The sequence below is a fragment of the Anser cygnoides genome, chromosome 3, assembly GCF_040182565.1.
Source record: "Anser cygnoides isolate HZ-2024a breed goose chromosome 3, Taihu_goose_T2T_genome, whole genome shotgun sequence".
NCBI classification, from domain to species: Eukaryota; Metazoa; Chordata; class Aves; order Anseriformes; family Anatidae; genus Anser; species Anser cygnoides.
The window spans coordinates 52,588,018-52,609,314 of NC_089875.1; the positions used below are offsets into that span (position 1 = coordinate 52,588,018).

General features: G+C 41.0%; 1 protein-coding gene and 1 long non-coding RNA gene across 2 annotated transcripts in view; one reads left to right on the forward strand and one right to left on the reverse strand.

Moving 5' to 3' along the window:
* Positions 1–21,297, forward strand: part of SASH1 (SAM and SH3 domain containing 1) — a 554,055-nt gene that overhangs the window by 376,340 nt on the left and 156,418 nt on the right.
* Positions 5,373–11,257, reverse strand: LOC125184425 (uncharacterized). Its single transcript, XR_007168392.2, has 3 exons — positions 11,121–11,257; positions 6,522–6,657; positions 5,373–5,506 (listed from the first exon to the last, which is right to left on the reverse strand). It is a non-coding gene; the product is annotated as an uncharacterized lncRNA (long non-coding RNA).

Consider the following 21,297-nt stretch of genomic DNA (forward strand, 5'->3'; position numbering starts at 1 on the left):
GGTCTCTTGTCTCATATTTGTCCCAATGTTTTTCATTGTGCATGGATAACAAAAAACAAAAGGGCTAGTCTGTCTTTTTCAATTGATTAGTACATTCTGTTTTCAAAAAACATTTGTGGGACAAATATACTTACCATGTGTTGACTCTTTGTTCTTCTTCTTTGGAAAATGTTGTGATCACCTTGCCAGTTTAAGTCATTACTTGAGAAATAATTTTTAGTGCTTATTTTTCCAGTTACATTTGCAAGACCTATGAAATAACTGACTGGAAAAAAATGTCTCTTTTCTCTTCCATTTATATATGAGCAGGTTTTTGTTTTCCTGTTCCTAAAATCAGCAGTTTTGTTGTGTGAAAGTGAGGCTTGAGCTTTTCCCTAGGCATAAAATGTGAACTTGTCTCTTGGCTTGACTTGACAATTGTTCTTCCTTAGGACACCCTGACTCCTCAAACAGTGGTCCTCTCAAGCCCTATTTGCAGGATGCCTCTAGTAAGAGAAATTGCAGCTTAGGGCACCCCACCACAGTGAGAAGGGAACAATGCACGCCCCCCAGGCCTTTGGCTTTTCCTTATGGCGTTAACCAAAAAGCTGCCTTGGAACCAGAAGATTTGGGGGATGATGCTGTAAGAGAGGTACTCATATGACTTTTTGTTGCAAGGCAGAAAGATCTTCAAAGAGTCACAGCAGAACTATCCGTGGTGGTTTTGCACTCTGCTAATACTGATGTTTCTCCTCAAGTGCTAATGAAAGCAATAATTAGACATCTGTGGTCTCTATCTGATATTTATATACATTCTTTTAGGTGCTATTGTTCATCCAGAAGCAATCCAAAGAAAGGCAGGCTGCCTGCTGTCATAAATACTAGCCCATGGCTTTGTCCTTAGTGACCTAAGGGGTACCATAGGTTGAATTTTTATTAGCAGCACTTCCTCCGTAAAGCTACTTTCCCTCAAACATCACATATTAAATTGATTATGCATGTCATTTTAAAAGTATGTAGTTGCTGTTTGATTTATATGGTCAGACTGCCTGCCAACTCAGCAATTTCCATCCTAAAATAACAGATCCAAAAAACCCCAAGCCCCACAGTCGACTGCTTCATGTTGTAATGAGTCAGCTGCAGATATGTGCAACTACTAATTTCAGCCCATTTGTCCGAAGGGACAAGCAAAAACATGCAATTTTCTAGCAATTACAATCAGTGCAGAAGTACATGGAAATGGTTGGCAGAAATACCAAGTAAACAATTTAGACCAGGAAGCGTTTTATGCTGTTTTCTGCACTCTCTCTCTACTTCTCCATATACGTGTGTTTCCAGTAAACAACTAAATGACGGAGACCTTGTTGGCCAGTTCTAGCAAAAAGCACAAACAAAATACAAAGCCGGTGGAGTTCCATGAAGTTGCTAGAGGTTTGCAGCTGAGTGCCTACTTATGTGAATGGATAGCGGCAAGGCAGTACAAGCTTTAATAAATCTCTTAACTTCACAACAAAATGAATGAAGGATTTTGTTGGCAGCTCTTCCACGTGTAGTTATTTCAGATGTAACCCAGACAGACCTGTGTGTGGCATATATGTGGTACTCTGTCACTGAAGAGCACAGAGGCTAGTAGAGTAGCTGCAGGTATGGCAAATCCAAGTGTACGTTCATATCTGACAGCAAAAACAAATTGGGAGGTAGCCCTTAAAGCTAAACAGTGCTGGTACACATTTCAGGTGTATAGTATGCATCTTGGGCTTAAGTAAGAAAAGAAATTAGTTTACTCTTCTCATAGTTCAATGTATGGAGCTTGCTGACCTCTTCAGGGTATTGTGATAGGGGTACCTGGCGTTGACCAATGCACCCGAATGTTGCAGTCCTTTTTTTTGTGACTAAAACATTAAAAGTTATAAGGTAAATTGAGGGTTAGAAACAGCGTTCTCACAGTTCTCCAATGGTAGCAGGAAACAAAAAAATTCAAACCATGCAGCATGGCATCTGGGAAATATTGGTGATAGGAGGACAGTTGGACTAGATGATCTTGTAGGTCCTTTCCAACCTTGTGTTTCTATGATTCTGTGAACGAGAAGCAGATCTCACCTTGTTACCTCCCCGTTTTGACACAGGAAGGTCACCGGGAATTCAGACACCCTTTCTGAAGCAACTGAGCCAATGAGCACCTGACAGTCGCTCCAGATGCCACCTTTTATCAGTCCAATCCCTTATGACCATAATCACGTGTGACTTTGTCATTTTAAGGTGATGTATAGAGCCTGGTACTCTACTTGTATGCTGTTTCTGCTAATGATGCATAGTTAAGCCCAGAGCAATAGTGTAATGAGGCGAATCCAATAGAGTTCATTTGCGGGGCCTGCGAACATCTTTAACAGACTTTGCATTTAATGAGAATATGGTATTGATTAAATTAGATCTACAATGGCATAAGCGATAGCGCTGAATTTCCAAAGTGTGTTCTGATTGAATTACTATTTCAGATTTAGGCTCTAGGGTTAGAAATGGGGTGAATGCATACCCATAAATAGTGTTTTCCTGGCATCATTACTAATTAGTATAATTATATCCCAATGTCATTTGCTTAATTTATGAGTTGGCAGCATGGCTGAAAGTAGGATTTTTTTTCTTGCCTTTTCTGTTTAGAATTTGGTTATTAGGATGAGGTCGTTAGTTTACAATTAAGTCACTTTATTTCCTCTAGCACTAATATTAATGGAACACTTCATCATTGAAACCCATATCTTGCTTCTCTGGTAAATGGAGAAAGGAACTCCTATGGGTTTTAGCTTCCCACTTCATCATTAAAGCTGCAGGAGGAATTTCTTATATGTGTTATACGAGACAGTGAGGCAATTTCTTATGAAGTCATTTCTGTGCACACATTCCCACCTCCATGCCTCCAGTGGGCTCCTTGGGTCTTCCCCCCATGCCTCTGCCAGCACAGTCTGTGAGTTCAGATGTGGAAGAAGGCTTTGCATTGTACGGGAAAAAAAGCGAAAATCGGCTTTAACTGCAAAGTTTTAAAAACCCAGATCAGCCCTAAGCATTCAGTTCTAGGGTATGTGCTTGGCAGTGCTTGACATCAGCTTCCTCTGATGACAGCCTGTCTCCTCGATGCAGAAGGGCAGTAAGAGAGGTGTCCTGTGCTTTAGACCACTCTGTGCTACCAGTGTGCAACGTAAATGAAATCCTATTGTTACCACAATGTAATGCTAAAATAAAATAAAGGAACAAAAAGGTGGGAGAGAGTCCTTTTTTCCCACCTGTATTAAAAAAAAAAAAAAAAAAGGCTCAGGGCTTTTTACTGAACGTACACAGTATGATCTGTTTGAACTATCCAGCTTGCTGTGTTTGTAGTGTTCCCCTCTAGTGGCAGGCGTGCAGAAAAGAGGAGAGCAGCTGCCTGCCGCAGGAGCTGCTAGGGAGCAGAGCAAGGTCTCCACTTACGGAACCAAGCAGCAAAAGTTCATGTCACATTTTAGGATGCAAATTCATAAGGAATTGGCCTTGCTTTTTAAATATTGTATTTTCCAGTCATATCCTTTTGTAGTTTTTTTTTTTTTTTAACCTGGAACTAAATGACCTACAGCTACAAACTACTGCCGTAAAGCACGTGCTCCCCTTTTATGGCCCCCTTTGCCAGTAGTATCTGCTCAGAGCACAAGGCATACTGTTACCATAAAACACTATTTTAATTCCAATTCAGTAGTTGACTTTCGAATTCTAAGTCATTCTAGACCTGCTTTAAAATAATCCCAAATCTAAGAGAACGTGTGATATGGATTTTAATAGTATAGCTGTGTTTCACGTGCACGCAGTGATACATGTCCCTGCATATAAACTATAAGCCTGAAACTTCTGACTGGGCATCTTGAGTTCATTGAAAAATCCCCTCTGTTCGCTTTCTAACTGAGGTCTCGGGTCGTTGCTTTGCATCAGCGACCATGTGAGGATGTGTCAGAGCGGTGCCTCTGCCAAGGCTGGCCTCCTTCCACCCTCTGTGTTTGCCCGTCAGCCTCCAGAGATGGCTGCACTTTGAAGAGCTCTTGCCCTGGGCAGGAGGATTAACCCTGATCCCAGTTTGGGGGAAGACAGAAGGGTTGTAGCTGAGCAGCTGGCAGGGCTGTGAAAGCTGCTAAGTGGAGAGCTGGGGGTATCGCCTGAGTGTGGACATCTTGTCCTGGCAGTCCCTCGTCCTCCCCACATTCCAGCCTCCTGCATTCATCTCAGATGTCTTCCAGGAGCCTTCCCAGGAGAAACAGCTGCCTCATGCTTAAGAGAAAGAAATACTGAAAGCTCATGAGGTTTTAAATCTGGGGGATTGATGCAATTTCACTCCTTTGGCAATGCAAACAGCATTTAACTCATCTCTTGCCACAGGCAGGGGCTGAAGAATTACCCTAAAACTTTTTATTGGCTTGAGTGAAGCGTGGTAGCATGTGGGATCTTGATGTGCTTGAGGGTGGGCAGATTTCTGGTATTAAGCCACATAGCCTAACAGTATTCGATAAGCTTTGTTAAGGAGGAGCTGGAAGTGATGTGATGCTGGCACATGGGCTCAGATTTTCAAGTCTGAGGTACCATAAGCTTGTTCACCTAAAGGTGACTATTTAGTAAGATTGCTGGAAGCATCCCCTGGTAGGACAATAGATAGATCATTTAGCAACTTACATTTGTTTGTCCCTTTGAGGCCCTAAGTAACTATAAAAATAAGAATTGGGGGGACTTTCTCCCCTGCAATGGCCAAAGTCCTTACTATAATGCCTTTGGAAGGGACAGTCAAAAATTAGTCTGGTATAGGGCCGACTCTGGGCGATTACTCATGGAGAGAAGCAGCAGCCTTATGGGAGCCTGGCAGAGAAGCTGAGGCCTGAATGTCCACACGCACGCACATGTTCATGCATGCATTTATGCAAACAGGCAACTTCTGTGTTGGGCCTGTAGCAGATTAACGTTAATCATGAAATACAACGTTGGGTAGGTATTCTGCATCAGAGACATACTCTGCCATTCCTATAAGAGTATGGTTCAGCTTGTGGTAGTGCTTGCAGTGCTGTCAGTCCAGTGCAGCTCCTTTGTGCCAGTGGCTCTAGCATAGATTTTCCCAGAATGTAAAGGGGAGCAGGTACTTGAAAGTAGGGTGCTTAAGACATGGAAGAAAAATTAATTGCTGTGCTATATGCAGTAATTTTTCTAGATAAAGAGAAGGAGGAAGAGATGACTGATAGTTCCTAGAAAAAGAAACAGCAATTCTTCATTAAAATTAAAAAAAGGAGCCAAAGTTCTTTTAACTAAATGCATATGAAGCTCTTTTTCTTTTATTCATTTCTCTCAACTTGCTTGTTTCACACATTTGACAGCATTTTGAAGATAGCTCTGTTTGTTGTATCTCCTACCACATCATTTAATCAGTTTTCAGTGTTGTGCCCAGGTCGCTGCTGTCAAGTATTTGCAGGAGTGCCAGCTGCTTGCTTGGCACTATCTAAGCACTTGAGGATGGCAGCTTGGACAACTGGTAAGAGAAAAGGAAATAATAGCACAGCTTAAAATCAATATATTTTAATAAACAGCATGTCACAAGTGGATCTCCTGGGTTCAGGTAAAGCAAGGCTTCTGGAAAAAAATTCAAGAGAAGGGGTCATGTGGGGCAAAAGACAAGGAAACTCTGGAAACCTGTAGGCAGGAGAGCTGAGGAGAACTGGAGGAAAGGAAGGATTAGAAGGTAAGATAAAACTTAACAAGCAGAAGATAAATTAAAAAGCCCCAGAATTACACTGAGCTGGGAAGGTGCTGACATCTGTTATGATTTTGGAGGGAAGCCAGTGGTGAAACTAAGAAAGGGTTGGGGGGAGTGGAAGGAAAAGAGGTGATCAAACTTCCAGGCAAGGAACGCGTGTTTATTTGGCAGCGCTTTGATTTGTGTGCCTTTGTGCATATGGGACGCCAGAAAGGAGGAGTGGAGGCTGCAGTAATCAAGATGGGATAAAAGCGAGAGATGGAACAAAGGATCGCACTCTAAGAATGGAGACGAAAGGGTGGATTTTGAAGATGCTGAAGACATAAGTGTCATGATTTGGAAGTGGGTTGGTATGGCTAAGGGGGAAAGAGTCAAACACAAACCCCAGATGTGGGCCATAGTGACAGAAAGGGGAGTGGTATTGTCAACAGCACTAGAAGAGTTTTGTGAGGAAAGGTATATTTGTGTTGGCAGTAATCCCTCAGAAATGACAAGGAATTAGAGATTTTCTTGGATTGCTAGTTCATACTTGAACGGTGATTTTTTTTCATGGACGTAGTACAGTATTAACTCCCAGCAGCTGAAACATTTGAGAGCTAATTTAAATAGCTTTTCCATAAACCTATACAAGCCTTATGTTTTATGACATAACTTGGTTGAAATGGTTGTCAGTTTTTGGACTATATAGGGGTAGGAGAAATATATGTATTTTAAAGGGAAAATGTAATTGGAAGATCCCAGCAATTGGCAAGGAAATGTAAGGCAAAACATTAGTACCTTAAGTACATACTTTATGTGTGGATATGCACGTGGTCCCTCTTTGGGTGGTTTGATTTCACAATAGCTGTATCTCTTGAATTTCCACAGATTTCAATCTTTCTTTCTATCTGTCTTGCTTTTTCTTTTTTTTTTTTTTTTCCTCCCCACTGGCACAAAATAAAAGTAGAAAGCAGAAACATAATTAGTTTAAATTCTGTGAGTGGTTCTTACACAATTTTGAAAAAAAAAAAAAAAAAAAAAGGCATCTTGTCAGGGCTGAATCATTCTATCTATGCCAAAGAAACAAAACAAAGGTAGTATCAACTTGGAGCTAATCAAATAGGATGGGTATTATTACCTGTAATTCCTTCCTGGTTGGTTCCCATGGTTCTCAGGATGAAGCTGTCTTTCAGCCACTATTGCTGTATCTACATATAGCTGTTTATTCCAAGAAGCTTTGTAGTAAGATGTAAGTTTTCAGTTTTAGTCCACACAGCTGAAAGTCATTGCTGTTTCCTTCACTGGCAACAAGGTTTAGTTTCTCTGGCAGCTGTCAGGTCCAGGGCAACCGGGAGAAGCGACCTCGTAATGAACCGTTACGGGATGTCCAGCTGGGAGCCTTGCAGTGGTTTGAGAGTCTTCCATCAATGCCATGGCAGCACTGTGACTCCGCTGGTAGACAGCACGGAAAGCAGGAGATACCAATACTATCATGGCATTCACAAAAGTAAAAAAATCAGTGAATTTTGCATTCCTCGTCCTCTCTGTGCCTCTTCTTTTGCCTTCCTCTACTGCATAAGTGGTGTGGTGCTCACTACCAATGCCAACCTGGCTTTTCCTTCTGGGGAGGTGACGGCAGACTGGGGGGCAGCCACACTTCTGTTCCATTCCCCCTGTCCAGGAACTCCCCTTTCTGTTCCCAGTAAAACAGGCAGAGCACATTTCAGTCAGTGAGGTTGGTGGGACCAGGGTGAGGATCCTAAGGAGCTGGGAGGGAGTGAAAGAGGAGGCTCCAGCACCATTTTGTGTTTCAGGCTCCATGCAGAATGAAGGGGACACACCTGGGCTCCCAACGAAAGCACATCATTTAAGAAGCAGAGGGGTTAGCACAGAAAAGAGATTCCTATTGCCATTGGGTTACTCATAGGAACCAGTCTACTGTGTGACACCTCAGATCTAAATTCTTGAGCAGTGTGGTGCTTTTTGTCTTCTTTTAACATACGGATGAATGTATTGTTTCTTTTCAGTGTCTTGGTGCAAAATAAAGTTGAGTTTAAAAGGCTGAAATGTCTTTATAAAACTAATGCTTCCTCCAACTGGGAGTTGGAGCAATTCCTGTCCTGTAGATCCTTGTTAACTACTCAAGGACAGCTGTGGCTGGTTTGTGATAAGAGAGGATTATTCATGCAATCTGTCTGGAATACAGATTGCATCCTTTATTTTTAAGCCATTAGAGGAAGACATGCATATGAGAGGTGGAAGGAAATAAAAATGTAAAAGTTCTAGGAAAATCAGCCCAGGTCCTGCCCCTTCCCTCAACAAATGTTTCCTTGTGCAACATCAAAATTTTTCTTTCCTTGTCATTACTGTGTGTTATCATCAACTTACAGCATTCATTATTATTATTGAAGAAGACTGAGCAGGAAACCCCCCATTTCCAAACCAAGCATTGTTTCTAATCCAAGCAATCGGGGTATTTGATTTCTTTTAAGGAAATCAGTCTAATTTCCTGCTAAGACTTCTATTATAATGGATGGGAGGGAGCTGTAACTACTGCTGATAGTGTTACTTTAAAGTGTTTGTCTGCTTTTGCTGTACATACAGTTTCACGTTGCCAGGTTTGTATGTGTATGATGATTTGGGAAAAGGAGCTTCAGAAAGTTTTGATGACTTCCCTGCTGAACCAGCGTGTGCTGTAGCACCCCTTGCTGACCACCTCCTGGGCCATGGTGCAGGGTTTGTGGCAGACAGAAAAAAAGACCAGAGAGCAAAGAGAAATGGCAAATGCAGAGAAGCGCCACATCTGAAGTTACCACTTCATCCCCACGTTGGAAGTTGCTCTGACTGCGATGGCTGAACATTCCCTTTGTAGCAATTACTCGCAGAATAATTCTCCTCTAGGACATAATTGGGTCGCTTGCAGTTGGTTTTGCAATCTGTCTGTTTTGAAGTCTTGCTTGAAATGTATAAATGGGTCACGAGGATTTAAGTCCTGTGGGGAGCTATTTTCAGGGTTAGATCAAGATCTGTGAGCACATATTCACAGAGGCAGGGCTTAAGGCATGTAGCCCTGCGCACATAGACGGCCTGCTGTCGGGGGGAGGGCTGTGCATACTGGCACAGATTGACTTCTTTCCACTTGGATGGTAACAAGAATACAGGAGCATGCCAGGACAGCCAGAATAAATTGAAACGAGATTACTCTATACGTGCTGCTGGGAAATGCAGAACGAGCATCTCCATTCATCTAACGTTTCTCCACTTAGGCATTCAACTAAGGAGGAATGAGGGACTGCAGCTTTACTCCCGCTAAAAATAAAACAGCCCTCGCCCTCATCTCCCTTGTTTGAAAACAGTGCTCTGTGGTAGTACTGCTTCTGCTTGGCTGGAGCAATAGCTCCCCATCTTTTTTCCTTCTAGTTTAAGTATTGCTCACCTAAGTACAGATTTGCTTATCGCGATCATCTAATCCCTTACAAGAACAAGACTGGTATTTTTTTAAGGAAAAAAAAATACCTGAAGTAGTTCTAGTTCAAAGCTCAAATCACTGAACTCATTGATTTCTTCTCTTGCTGTCTCTCTGAGTTCATTTGTTCGATCATCTCCAAACGTTGTGTTGGGGGATATTTGGGAACCAGAGCTTACTTTGCACCTGCAGTATCCAGGACCAGAGCTGAATGATCGGGTCACTTCTTGACCGCTACCTCTGCCTCCATGTACCTCTCTCTACCATTAGCTGTTGCACTGCAGTCCGTGCTCTGCTCCGACTGCCTCTGTGGTTCAGCTCCATGTCGTGTTCTCATTGCAGTGACTCAACTTCCAACACAGGCCTAGAGCACAGGTTTTAATGCCCGAGAATCACTGGTATCACCTGCACAATACAGTGCCAGGGATTTAAGCACTGAGCTCATTCAACCTATCAGTTATGTTGGACCGATATTAGGACTCCCAGATACAGCCTGGTGAACAGGGTTCATCTTTGTCTGTCCCTTAAGTTATGGAGGGACAGTTGTGAAAGCAGAAATAGCTTGACTTCAGCATTTTGTTTGCAATGGTTAGTCAAATCCAAAGTGGATTTGGCTAGTAGGGAGGCTAGGGGGAAGGCAGCACATTCATCATCATTTGTGCAGAATCCGTCAAGAATTACATTTAAGATGCAATAGTGGCTTCCTTGGCCGGCTCTGTCTCTTTCATACATGCATGCACACACGTATATAGATGTACACACCCCCTTCAGTCTTTGATACAAAAGAATTTGTGATGCTTGCTTCGCTCTATGTACATGTCCATCCTTCCAGGTATCACATATGCTTCTGGGGAGCAAAGCAACATTACAGTGCCAGCTGAGATCTGCAAACAGTTGTCCTCCTCTGCTAAAGCAAACATAGTCTATATTCTGATGAGATGCCATTTCTCATTTACATCACCCTTCTTACAGTACTGCTTCCCTCAGTCTGGGGTCTTAGGAGGACAGATGAAGAAGGATGACTTCAGCAGAGGTTATGGCTCATTTCAAATTGGCTTCCAAATGCCCAGGTGTTATCTGAATAGAAATGTAATCCATTCTAGTATCCATGTCTGGCAGTATAGACCCATTACTTGGAATGTGCCTGAAAAATTTTTTTATTTACTATAAAAATGAGAGATGCTAAAAAAAATAGGAATATGACATCTTTGTGTGATTTGTATAGTAAAGTAAGTGAACATAAGCACTAATGAGCAAAGTGTGAAGTATGGCTTCGAAAGCATGCAAATCCAATGATAAGTATGTCAGATTTCAGACAAGACAAAGAAGACAAACCACAGCTGAGAGAGAGTTTCCCCTCAAGCCAGTATTGTTGCTGTGCTTGGTAAAGGGGAGGAACTGCTCTGAAAAGCTGAAGCAGTCCAGACCCAAATGCACATATTTAAAGTTCAAAGACTACCACAAGCCAAACTGGGATTTTGTTGTTGTTGTTGCTTTTGCTGTGATCTACCTGCAGAGCAGGGGTAAATCCTTCTTGCATGCCTAACAGTTGCCCCCTCTCTCACTGGCGATGCCGTGGAGAAGCAGAAGGCTGTGCCTGGGTTCACTGAGCTGGAACAGCCTATTGATATAAACAGACCTGGGACCTGCTGAAAGAGATGCGTGCTTGGCAGTAACACCACCTTGAGTTCAGACTGGATGTACATCTGTGCCTCATTGATAATGTAATAACCTTCATTACGTTTTTGGCTGAGAGCACCTGTGCACAGCCCGAGATGTCAGCCCAGGGCAACCATTTTGATTGAGGTGATATTAACAGCTCTCATTAAAACTGATGACTATAGCAGTGCCCAATAGCACTGCTGTACTGAAGCGTCTGTCAGCATTTCTATTATAAAACTCTATTTTGGGGAGTTAATAACTCAGCCATAAAAGTTTGCCTACCTCTGAGCAGCAACTCGAATACAAAATATCTGACTGGGATCTCATCAAAGCAACATTACTATTACAGGTCTAACTTCTACTTTTTCTGAGGCTTTGTTAACAGTGCAATGACATTCATCTGGCAATCGTAAAATGCCAAGGAAGTCACGTGTCTTCCGAGGTCACAATGGGAGAGTTGGAAATGCCTGAAAAGTCTTAGGAGTCCATCGGAGGACGCATTATACATCTGCCCTCTGAGCGACTGAAATGGCTATTAACCTTTAAAATTGGTCATTGTTCTAAAATATAGTAGCATGATTACCTTGTTTGTAATCAAACTTTGGCTTTTTCAATTGAATTTTGTCTTGCAGTACGGGGTGTACAGTATTGTTTTCTGTCTGGGTAATAATTGTCCCAGTAATAATTGAGGAAAAGTTATTTGAAATAAAATATTCCTGGTTAACTTTCTGCAGGCAGACGTGTTTGCTTCATAGTAAGAGTATCACCTTCATATTATTTTTACATACTTTTGAGGATCGGTTTAAATTATTTTAAAACTTAGGCATTCTGATTTTGAAATACAGATTTTCTGATGAATTATTCCTGAATCCTTTTTCATTTTAAATATATACTTGCCACTGTGGATGGACCCTAAAAGACGCTTAGATTCATTTAAACACATAAAGGTAATGCATAAATACAGACCCTGAAGATGTCAGCCTTCCCTTCTTAACTTTGCTGGCAAGTAACATTAATGTGGTTGAAGGGTTTAAATCACAATATTTATTTACACAATTCCTTACAGACACGAAATGACCAGCTAAATCAGTGGGACTGCAAGACTGCAAATACATGTCACCAAAGAAGAATGTGGATAAACAGCAATTATGACACAGATCTGACAAGTAAAAAATCCAGCTGAGCTCTAGAAGTTTATATTTTGGCATCTGGATGTTTGCCAACGCCGCTGCTTCATACTTGACACCTTACATGGACAGGGTGTACTTTTAAGGGTATTCTTAGACAATTATGTTCATCTTGGCTAGCCAGTGTCCCCACAGGGAAAGGAGGGGGTGGGAGAGAGAGCGAGCAAATAATGGGAACATTAATGATGTCTCTTATTAGTCATAAATTATAGAATCACATAATAATTTAAGTTGAAAGGGATTTATGGCAACCGTATAGTCCCAACCGCCTGCTTGAAGGAGGGCTAACTTCAGCTGCAGATCAGGTCCTGTCAAAATTTGACTATCTCCAGGGATGCTGATGCGACTGACTCCCCAGGCACCCCTCCCACCGCTGAACCATGCTTGCTGTGAAGTGTCTTGTCCTTGTATCTAATCGGAATTTCCTTTGTTGCAGGTTTTGACTGTTGGCTCTTGGCCTGTTGCCATGCGCCCATGAGGGGAGTTTGGCTCTGTCTTCTCTGAGACACTGCTTTTGGTAGCTGAAGGCTGTGGTTAGGTTGCCCTTCTGCTGTCTCTTCTCCAAGCAAACGTGGCAGTATTTGGCTTGAGTCCAGCCCCACAGCTCTTTGGCCTCTGGGGCGTTTCTCTCCACTTTATCAGTATTTCTCTTGTGCTGGGGTCCAAGGTGGCCACAGAGCTTTGGATGTGGCTTCAGATGCTGAAGAGAACAACGAACTCCCAAGGCCTGCTGGTTGTTCCCTAGCTCACACAACATGGTGGTAATAGGGTTAGTCTCTGTCACAACTCCACACCCAGCAGGAACCCCCGGTGCTTTTCTGCCAGGCTGCTCGCTGGCTGGTCAGGCCTAGGCCTCATCGGTATGTTCTCTGGCTTCTCGGTATGTTGATAGATCATTTTTTACTTTTCTGGTTTTTGTTGTTTAAAAAAATGAAACATTCTGAAATTTCCACATACTTCTATTTAAGCAGGAATGGAAGATAGGAAAATAATTTCCTGTAGTGTATGGAGTTAATGCAACCAGTGTGAGAAGGTAGCCTTGTTACCTACGTCATATTCATCGTTCAGCACATACATGTATAAAGTTTCATCATACATATGACTTATCTTTTATACAGATGAGTAAAACATGCTATCTGAAGCACAGCACAGGGGTATGCTAATTAAGCATTCGTCCAAATCCTTCAGCGGGGGGGGGGGGGGGGGGGGGGGGGGGGAGACATTACAAACAACGTGCAGGGTATGGGAAAACTGAGACACAACATGCAGTTTTCTACATAGGACCCCTGAGTCATTACATGAGCCAAAAGAAAAACTGTGTTCCTTATCCCTTGCAATGTCACTATCTCCGTTACCAAAGCTATGCTATGTGTGTATTGTAAATATATTTACACTTTTGGTAAAAATGGTTTTGAAGATGGTTTGAGGAATGCATGAGTGTTTTGAATACTCAAGTTATGAGTTAACCAAATGGTTCCTATTTCTGGCTGAAGGAAAAAAAAAAAAAAAAAAAGTGTTTTAGGGCAGGATATATCTATAAATTGCCAGAAAATGTTTTCCATTTCCATGAATGGAAGTAGGGCTTGGGCTCTCAGTGTCAGAATGGCTACAATTTACAGAAACAAAAAGACCTCAAAAGTCAAAAAAATCCAGCAATACAATGAGCAGTAAAGTTAAAGACTTTGAGAAAGCAGCTGTGATTTGAGGAATGGGGTCCTCAGGATGCAAAGGCAGGTGCTTAAATCTTTGCTTTCTTAAGGGATTGATCTAAGTGATGCCTTCGTGATCAATCCTTCTCAGAGTGAGTAGGCTATGCCCAGTGTATCGAGTGTTTTAGATTAATTCACATGGGCCCTACCAGCCAAACCAGAGAGGTGGGAAAGCAGCTCAGCTGCTTGGCACTCCCCCGTGACTGAACTCGGCCAACAAGATGTTCGTGATGGCAGCAGACGTTCCTGCCTTTGTTTTGTGCCAAAGTTTGCCTTACGGACTAGTTCGTGGGTCATTCCTCCCAGCTGCAAATTCCAGCGCAGGCAAAAACTTTTCAAAAAAGCAAAACTGGATGCTGGGCCGTCAGGACCTGGCACTAGCCAGTGCTTTTGTAAAGGTAAATGACAGAATCATAGCAATCTGCAATGTAACAGTGCATATATCACAACTGCATTCTTTTCCAGTCTTTGGCCCTGTGCTGCTCTCTTCTGTTTCAGTGCATAAGCAGTGAGGTTTCTGTGGCAGGACCACATTAAAATTTGCACTTTGCAAAGTCTACTTCTCTGACATTTGTGGCTGCAGAAGTTTGGGGACGAAGTTCCTCAAGGTGACGATCCAGTCCTTTGGAACAAATGCTACTGTGGGTTTGCACAGACAAATAATAAATAAGAGATTTTATTCATATTTCTTTTATTCAGAGAAATCCTGGTTTCACTAGTGAAGACCTTCACAAATAGCACATTTAAGACTATAGCCAGCTCTGGCGCAGAGGTGAATGTCTTAAGAAGGAAACAAGTTTTGTCAAATGCATTAGTGGGGTATAGGGTGCAAATACAAACTCTTTCTGGAAGCTCTGCACCCTCTTTGAGCCTCTGGTAAGGGAGTGTGTCTTGTGTGTCTTGCAGCCATGTGGTGAGTGTGTGTACAGCCTGCTCCTGCGTTCGCTGCACCCAAAGAGATGTGGCTTGGCTTTGGGGCTGATGCCTGCGCTCCAGAGGGCTTCAGAAATCATGGTCTTAAGGAAAGAGATCAGAATTATTTTCAGGTTGTTTTTGATGTTGTTGCTGCTGTTTTGTTTTGTAATGAGAAAAAGACCTGGGTGGCACATTGCTCATGAGTTCAGGAGAAATATGTTACATTTTCAATTACTTATGTAATCTTGCTCTGATAAATACATTCATTATTCTATTTTTAAGCATAGGAAGTCAGTTTCATGCCTAGTTTTGTTGGTTGTTTGGTGGTTTGTTTTTTTTCATATTAAAGAAAGAGAAGTGGACCCATTTTCAATATTCCTTTTTGTGTGGTTTTGTTTAAGGCATCAGTATTTCAGCAGTTATTACTGCAAGGGCATTGTTTTATATGTAATGCTTTTCAGTTTTTCATAAATGCGAAGTTTGGCGTAATTGACTTTTATTCAAGCTAGAGAGCAACCTAAGAGCAGTTATACTGCTGAACAGGATTTCAGTGCCTTTGGAGCTCCCTTCCTGATTTTGAAAACTCAAGCAGTTAGTGTTTGAATCAATTTTGAAAATGTAACGTGGGTTGCAAGACCACAGAACTGCTTCTGAGCCATGTCGCACTGCAACGTTATGGCACCGTCTGGTTAGAACACATCTGAAATGCGTAGTGTGGCTGGCATCTAATGGCAGAGCTTGATATTTTGTTTATTTCTTGAGAAGATAGGTTGCAAAACCCATCTTTTTTCTTTAAAATTTGTTAGTTATGTAAGCCTTAATTTTTCCGGATGCTTACTGACAGTTTGATGAAACCTTAAGTAAGCCTCAGGAATCAATCTCTCTGTTTTATATACCATGCTAAGAGTGATTCAAATATCCCTGTGGCTGCAAAAAAAATAATAATAATAAATAATAATAAAAAAATACCCTACATCTGTCCTGAATTGAAAACAGATCTGCTTAAGAGAACATTACATCAGCATTGCTGATATGCTAGAAATGAGTCAGTTGGGAAGTTAAATCACAGTTCATTTTCAAATAAAATATGATAGAATTACAAGCAATTAAACTCTTCCTTGGAATAACAGAGATGTACACGATACATGCTGTATTCTTTAAAAATACCTCACACTGTTTGTTAGAGAATAAGACAGTAATCGTGTGTTTAAAGCGTGTACTGCGCAGGTAGCAAGGAAATACGGGCTGCACAGTATTGGGGACTGATCGCTTCAGCCTCACCCAAGTAAGTGGTAGACGTTCAAACAGTTAAATGGTCATTGCTGCTTCCTCCTTTAGCTGAAAATATGGGTTAGCATCTTTAACCATGCAGGTGCATGGCTGGCCTTACTTAGGGATGTGTTTTAGGTTTGCTCCTACCATGCAAGAAGCTACAATGCTGTAGAATCAACACTTTATTAGTAATTCATATCACACAGTTCTTACTCAAATTGATCTGTACAAACTGAAAAATTCTTACATCGTGGGCCTTTTTTACCTTTCTCAGGTAAGGAGGAGAACCTATTAGTATTGTTTATTTGTAGCCATTAAAAGTTAGTAACAAAATCTAGTAGCAAGGTGGGTTCTTCATAGCCCTTTGTCATTTGAAGGCATATATGTGACTGATTGATTTTTTTTTTCACCAAATAAAACTTAATTTTAGCAAATTGAAATGCAGCATGCCAATATCTGCAAATTTGAAAATTACATAAAGCACGCTTCAGTTACTATCAAAGTCTTTTGGCTTTCCTACCTCTTCATTTATTTCGCTTCTCAACAGTTGGATGTACTTAAGGACCAGGTTATGGCAGAGGTGACTGAGCAAAGCATGGAGCATTTTGTTGTAGCTAGTCATCGACTATGAAGCTGCCCTTGACTTTTTTTACCTCCATGTCCCCCTTTTAAAAAGTTACTACATAAAATTACACTGCTTTGCTATTTTAGTTCACTGCTTTGGTATTGGTATGTAAAATGTAGTCTCTTCTTGGCATCAGGGAAAACAGCGACAAAAATGAAAACCAAATCATCTAGATATAGATTGAGTTCAGAGAGCAGTCAGCATGAAGAGAGGTGGGACAACTGCTTTGTTGATTGCTTTTGGACTGTCTGCTTGGGACGGGTCAAGACAGTGGGAGGCAATAGGCCCAGTTTTTAAGGAAATGAGGCTGTGAATGAAAGATTGACTCCCTGCAGGAGGTATGAGTTACTTCCAGTGACTGAAACCACATGAAGGATAGGGAGCCAAATAGCTGACAAAACTGGAAAGGATTTTTGTTGATTCATTATAACAGAAATAATGAAAGCTATGAAGATTTTGGAAAGCTGGGGTACGAGTCACTGGGAAAATTTTTTCCTCCCCTTTCTTTCTTTTAGAGCTGTCAGAAAAGTGGCAGCAAAATCTGATCTAGTCAGCTACCACTTTCTCTTTTCTAAGTCCATAGATCGTAAATATTGTGATGATGTTAAGAGGATTTATGTTACATGAGATTCCCATAGCTGAAGTAACAATATATAAAGCATATTGACTAGGAGGTGATATTTTCTGCAGAGGATCCAATAATTTGTTGTGTTTTAAGAACCTGCCAGCAACCCTTAAATGATGTCAGATTCTCATGTATGCCAAAAATGACTGCAGACTGCTGTGGGACCATCTTTCCCTTATGATCAGCCAGAATCAGATTTTTTTTTCTTTTATGAGGCTTATTTGTATTCACCTAATACTAAAAGACAAAAAAGTTTATTGGTAGAATTAACAAATTACCAGTACCTCATACCATTTGAGTAATGGATCATTGGGAGCCACATAAGGATGTAGATTAGTAGATAACTCTTCCATCTTTGAAAATTCTTATCATTCCAGAACAAAAGGAATGGAAATGTGTATTATATGGTTCTATTTGTTGTGCTGTTGAATTCACTTTTGATCAAAGTTAAGAGCCTATTCCTTGTCTTTGACTCATTGGTATTGCTGCTGACAATGTCAGCGTGGCAGAGGAGCACGAAGAATAGAGAGATAGCACTATCTGGGAGAGAGATGTGCTGTTTGCACTCAGGTAACTCTTTCTGCATTACCTATGTAAAAGGAAGAAAATTGTTACTTGAATGTTCTACCACTGCACAAGCTGGATTTAAGAAAATCTACTGCATAATTATTAGTAGTATAAGCTTGTGTGTATGCCATTACTGAAGAAATGATAACGTTTTTGAGAGGAAAAAATGAACTAATCTCTCTACAGTTATTTTTGTTTGCTTGCTTTCTCCCTAGAGGTTTGTGTGTGTAAGTTTGCGTAGTATTTGCAGAATTTTACTTAAAATATTTGCAAAATCCCCCAGATTTCAGTTACTTCTGGCCTTGCAGGCTTTGCAAGTTGTCATCAGGCAAGTTCTGTTCCATAGTCAGAGAGCAGGAGTACTGCTAGTCAGCAGACTAATAGCCAAAAGTGCAAGTCTTACTTTACTAAATTGTTCAGGTATGATTTCTTGGCGTGCAATATGTTCTCGTTAAACGACTGAATGAAGGTTCCATATAGATAACCTGAAGAAGAAAGAATGATGCAGCTATGCAGGTGCTGTGCTGTCACATGAGCCAGTTTTACTGGGCATCCTTAATGACAGGGAAGGAGACTGTCCCCGTAGCTTCTCCCTGAGAAATCTACGTTTGTCATCTATCAGATTAGATAATTCAGCTTTTGTGTAGAAAAATACATCAACATTTACAGAATTTGTAGTGGTACTCAGCTGCCTGCTCTGCCCGTGCCCGGCGCGCCATGGTGGGCTGCCTGTTGCAAACCGTGAGATACCACCCATGGATGCTATCAACAGACGTGCTCAGAAGCAGCATCACCCCACATATGCCAGTGACTGCTTTATTTATTTCCCCTTCCAACATAACTGCATCACGTCTTGCAAGAGGTGGCATTTAAGTATGAGCTTAATTTTAATCACGTAAATAGCTGAATTGAGATGACTTGCATTTTTATTCTTAAATACATGTATAATTGGCCTGTTGGCTGACACCACAGCACTTTCCAGCATCCTGTTAGATCAAGCCCTTGTTTTACTACTTGGCAGAATGAAGTAACATAAACCATGTACGGGTTTGTCTACGCTACGCTCGTGACCATATCAGGACATCCAGCTACAAGACTACTGGTTTTGCCCACCATGATGAACTTTTCTTCCTTATTTGGTTGGTTGGCTGGGTGAAGGAATTCTTGTTTCACGCACGTTGAACCACCATTACAGTGGCTGAGGAGTCTTCTCGATGTTTAATTCTCAACGACGGGGTTCTTTCCACAGCCAAAAGTAACATTGCCAGTGCTAATGACATACCCTCGCTCAACTTTTTTAAAGATTAATAGTTAACAAGGAGTAGCCGTGCAGTCTTGACTGGGGAACATAACATGAAAGAATAAGGATAATAAAAGCCAGATCATGACTAGTTACTAACCACATCACCAGAAGTTTTCCATATAATGTGTATCTCTGCATATCCATATTTTGAAAGCTGATCTGACTTTCAGATTTTTTTTTCTGAAAAACAAAGTTCCTCATTTTCAATGGGCAATATTTATTGTATATTTAAGCCGTATGGTCTGTATGTTTATTTTGTTCCTCTTCAGGAACAGCCTTTTTTTTTTTTTATTTTATTTTATTTTATTTTTGAAGGATTTCTACCATCTCAATATTTCTAAAGGGAAATGGGTGATGTGTATTAACTAATATTGTTGTTTTTATTAGTAGCCAGCCATAAGAAATAATTTGTAAACAGGTTAGATTCTTAGAAGCAATAAATTAGTTTTCTGGGTTTTTTTTTGTCATTTATTCAGTTACAGTCCAAATGGCATAAAGGATGAATGAGTATCACGTACTCAGTTGTAAATTTAACACACTAGTGTATTCTGTAATGCTTTAAGAGACTTGTATTTTAAAAGTCTGCTTGCTTAGGAATACACCTACTTTTTAAAGTTCAGAATGTATGTTAGCTGGGGCATGCACACAGCAGTCATAAATTACATTATTCTTTCCTTTACCATTATGGAGAGCATCATCAGAATTGCTGCTTTGTCAAAACCAAAAATTCTCCAGTCTGCAAAACATGTAATCATTTTCGGACTATCAACCCAAAGGGGAATTTAAATTTGAGAGCTTTCAAATGAGTGAGTAGTGACATTTTAAGTGTATGACAGAAAGAGAGATAATAAAGCGCTGTCTAAACAGAAGGCGCCAAAAGGAGACACCGTGGTTGCCTTTTCGCAGCCTTTGCAGCTCCCGCCTCCACTCAGGAGGTTCAGCAGCAGCACTAACAGCCCCAAGACTGCTTCAGCTAATTCTCTGATTTTCTAAGGGTAAATTTCAACCTGAACTAGCCTGTTTGAAAACATCCAATTTATCTAAGTAGTCTGTAACCTCTTCTTTTTCCTAATCTGACCTGAATTCTCGCTTCTTTGTCACTCATCTTAATTGTTAGACACCTGATAACAGTTAACATTGTTAGTGACACAGAAACAAAAACCTTTACATGCTTTAGCAGTCTCTGTAGCGCCTATTTGCTTTACATTCCTGTTCAACTGTGGATCAAAGCATTTCCTGGTCCCTACAGTTAATCTACTGTACTTTCTTGTTAGGCATACAAACACAGGAAATGTACAGCCAGGGTTGCACTTTAATTCAGGCATAAGATATGCAAGTACAGGGAAGATATTTGCTCAGTCTTAAGCCAGTAATCGTTCCATACAGTAATTTACATTTTGACTGATCTTCAAGAATGCATCTCAGAATCTTATTAAAAAGAAAAAATGCAGCCTTCCAGTTTTGCCCAGTATACATGATTATTTACTGTTCTTCACATGCCAAAGTTCATCTGACAAAAGAAGTTTTAAAAAGATATTCTGCAAAGAATCAAAAGATGTACTTTTGAAATGGTTGATAATCCCCTTTATTCCCCTTTCAAGCAGTTGTTCCTACCTGATATGCAAAAATGCAGTGGCCTACCTTGGCTAGTACGGTAGTTTCCTAAGCCACTAGATCTGGCAGTCACATGAGGTTGTGCAAGCATCCAAAGCAACCCTCACTGGGGAATCACTGCCCCACACCGTCAGGAAAATATTGCTGCATGCGATTATATGAAAAGTAAAGTGTTCTTCACGCATGAGGACTTCTTTGCAAATGTTTTCCATTATCTAAACTGTTGGCCCAGATCCACTGGCAATAGCAGTAGTGGGAGTGTAGAACAAGTGGTGAATATTGTTGTCTTTTTTTTATTTTATTAGATTTCTCAAGATATTTGGTATTTTTGCTAATGCTTAGTTACTGAATATAGTGATCACACGAGAAAGACAGCTTTCATTAAAATAAACAAATTGCATCAGTGGTAAAACTCAGCCCTTGCTATCACAAAGAATTCGGAAACAGACTCTGGAGGTGCAAAACTCAGAGCGGTACATCTGCCTCTTATGTATGAATTTAACTCACTGTGGGACATTAGGGATTACAAACTACAGATTTTGGAAGCGTGACATCTGCAGCCTATGGTACCTGTATTACATACCTTTACTCCTTGCTAGTTTCTAAGAGTGGTACATAAAAGTGCTGTGGCCAGCTTGCTGT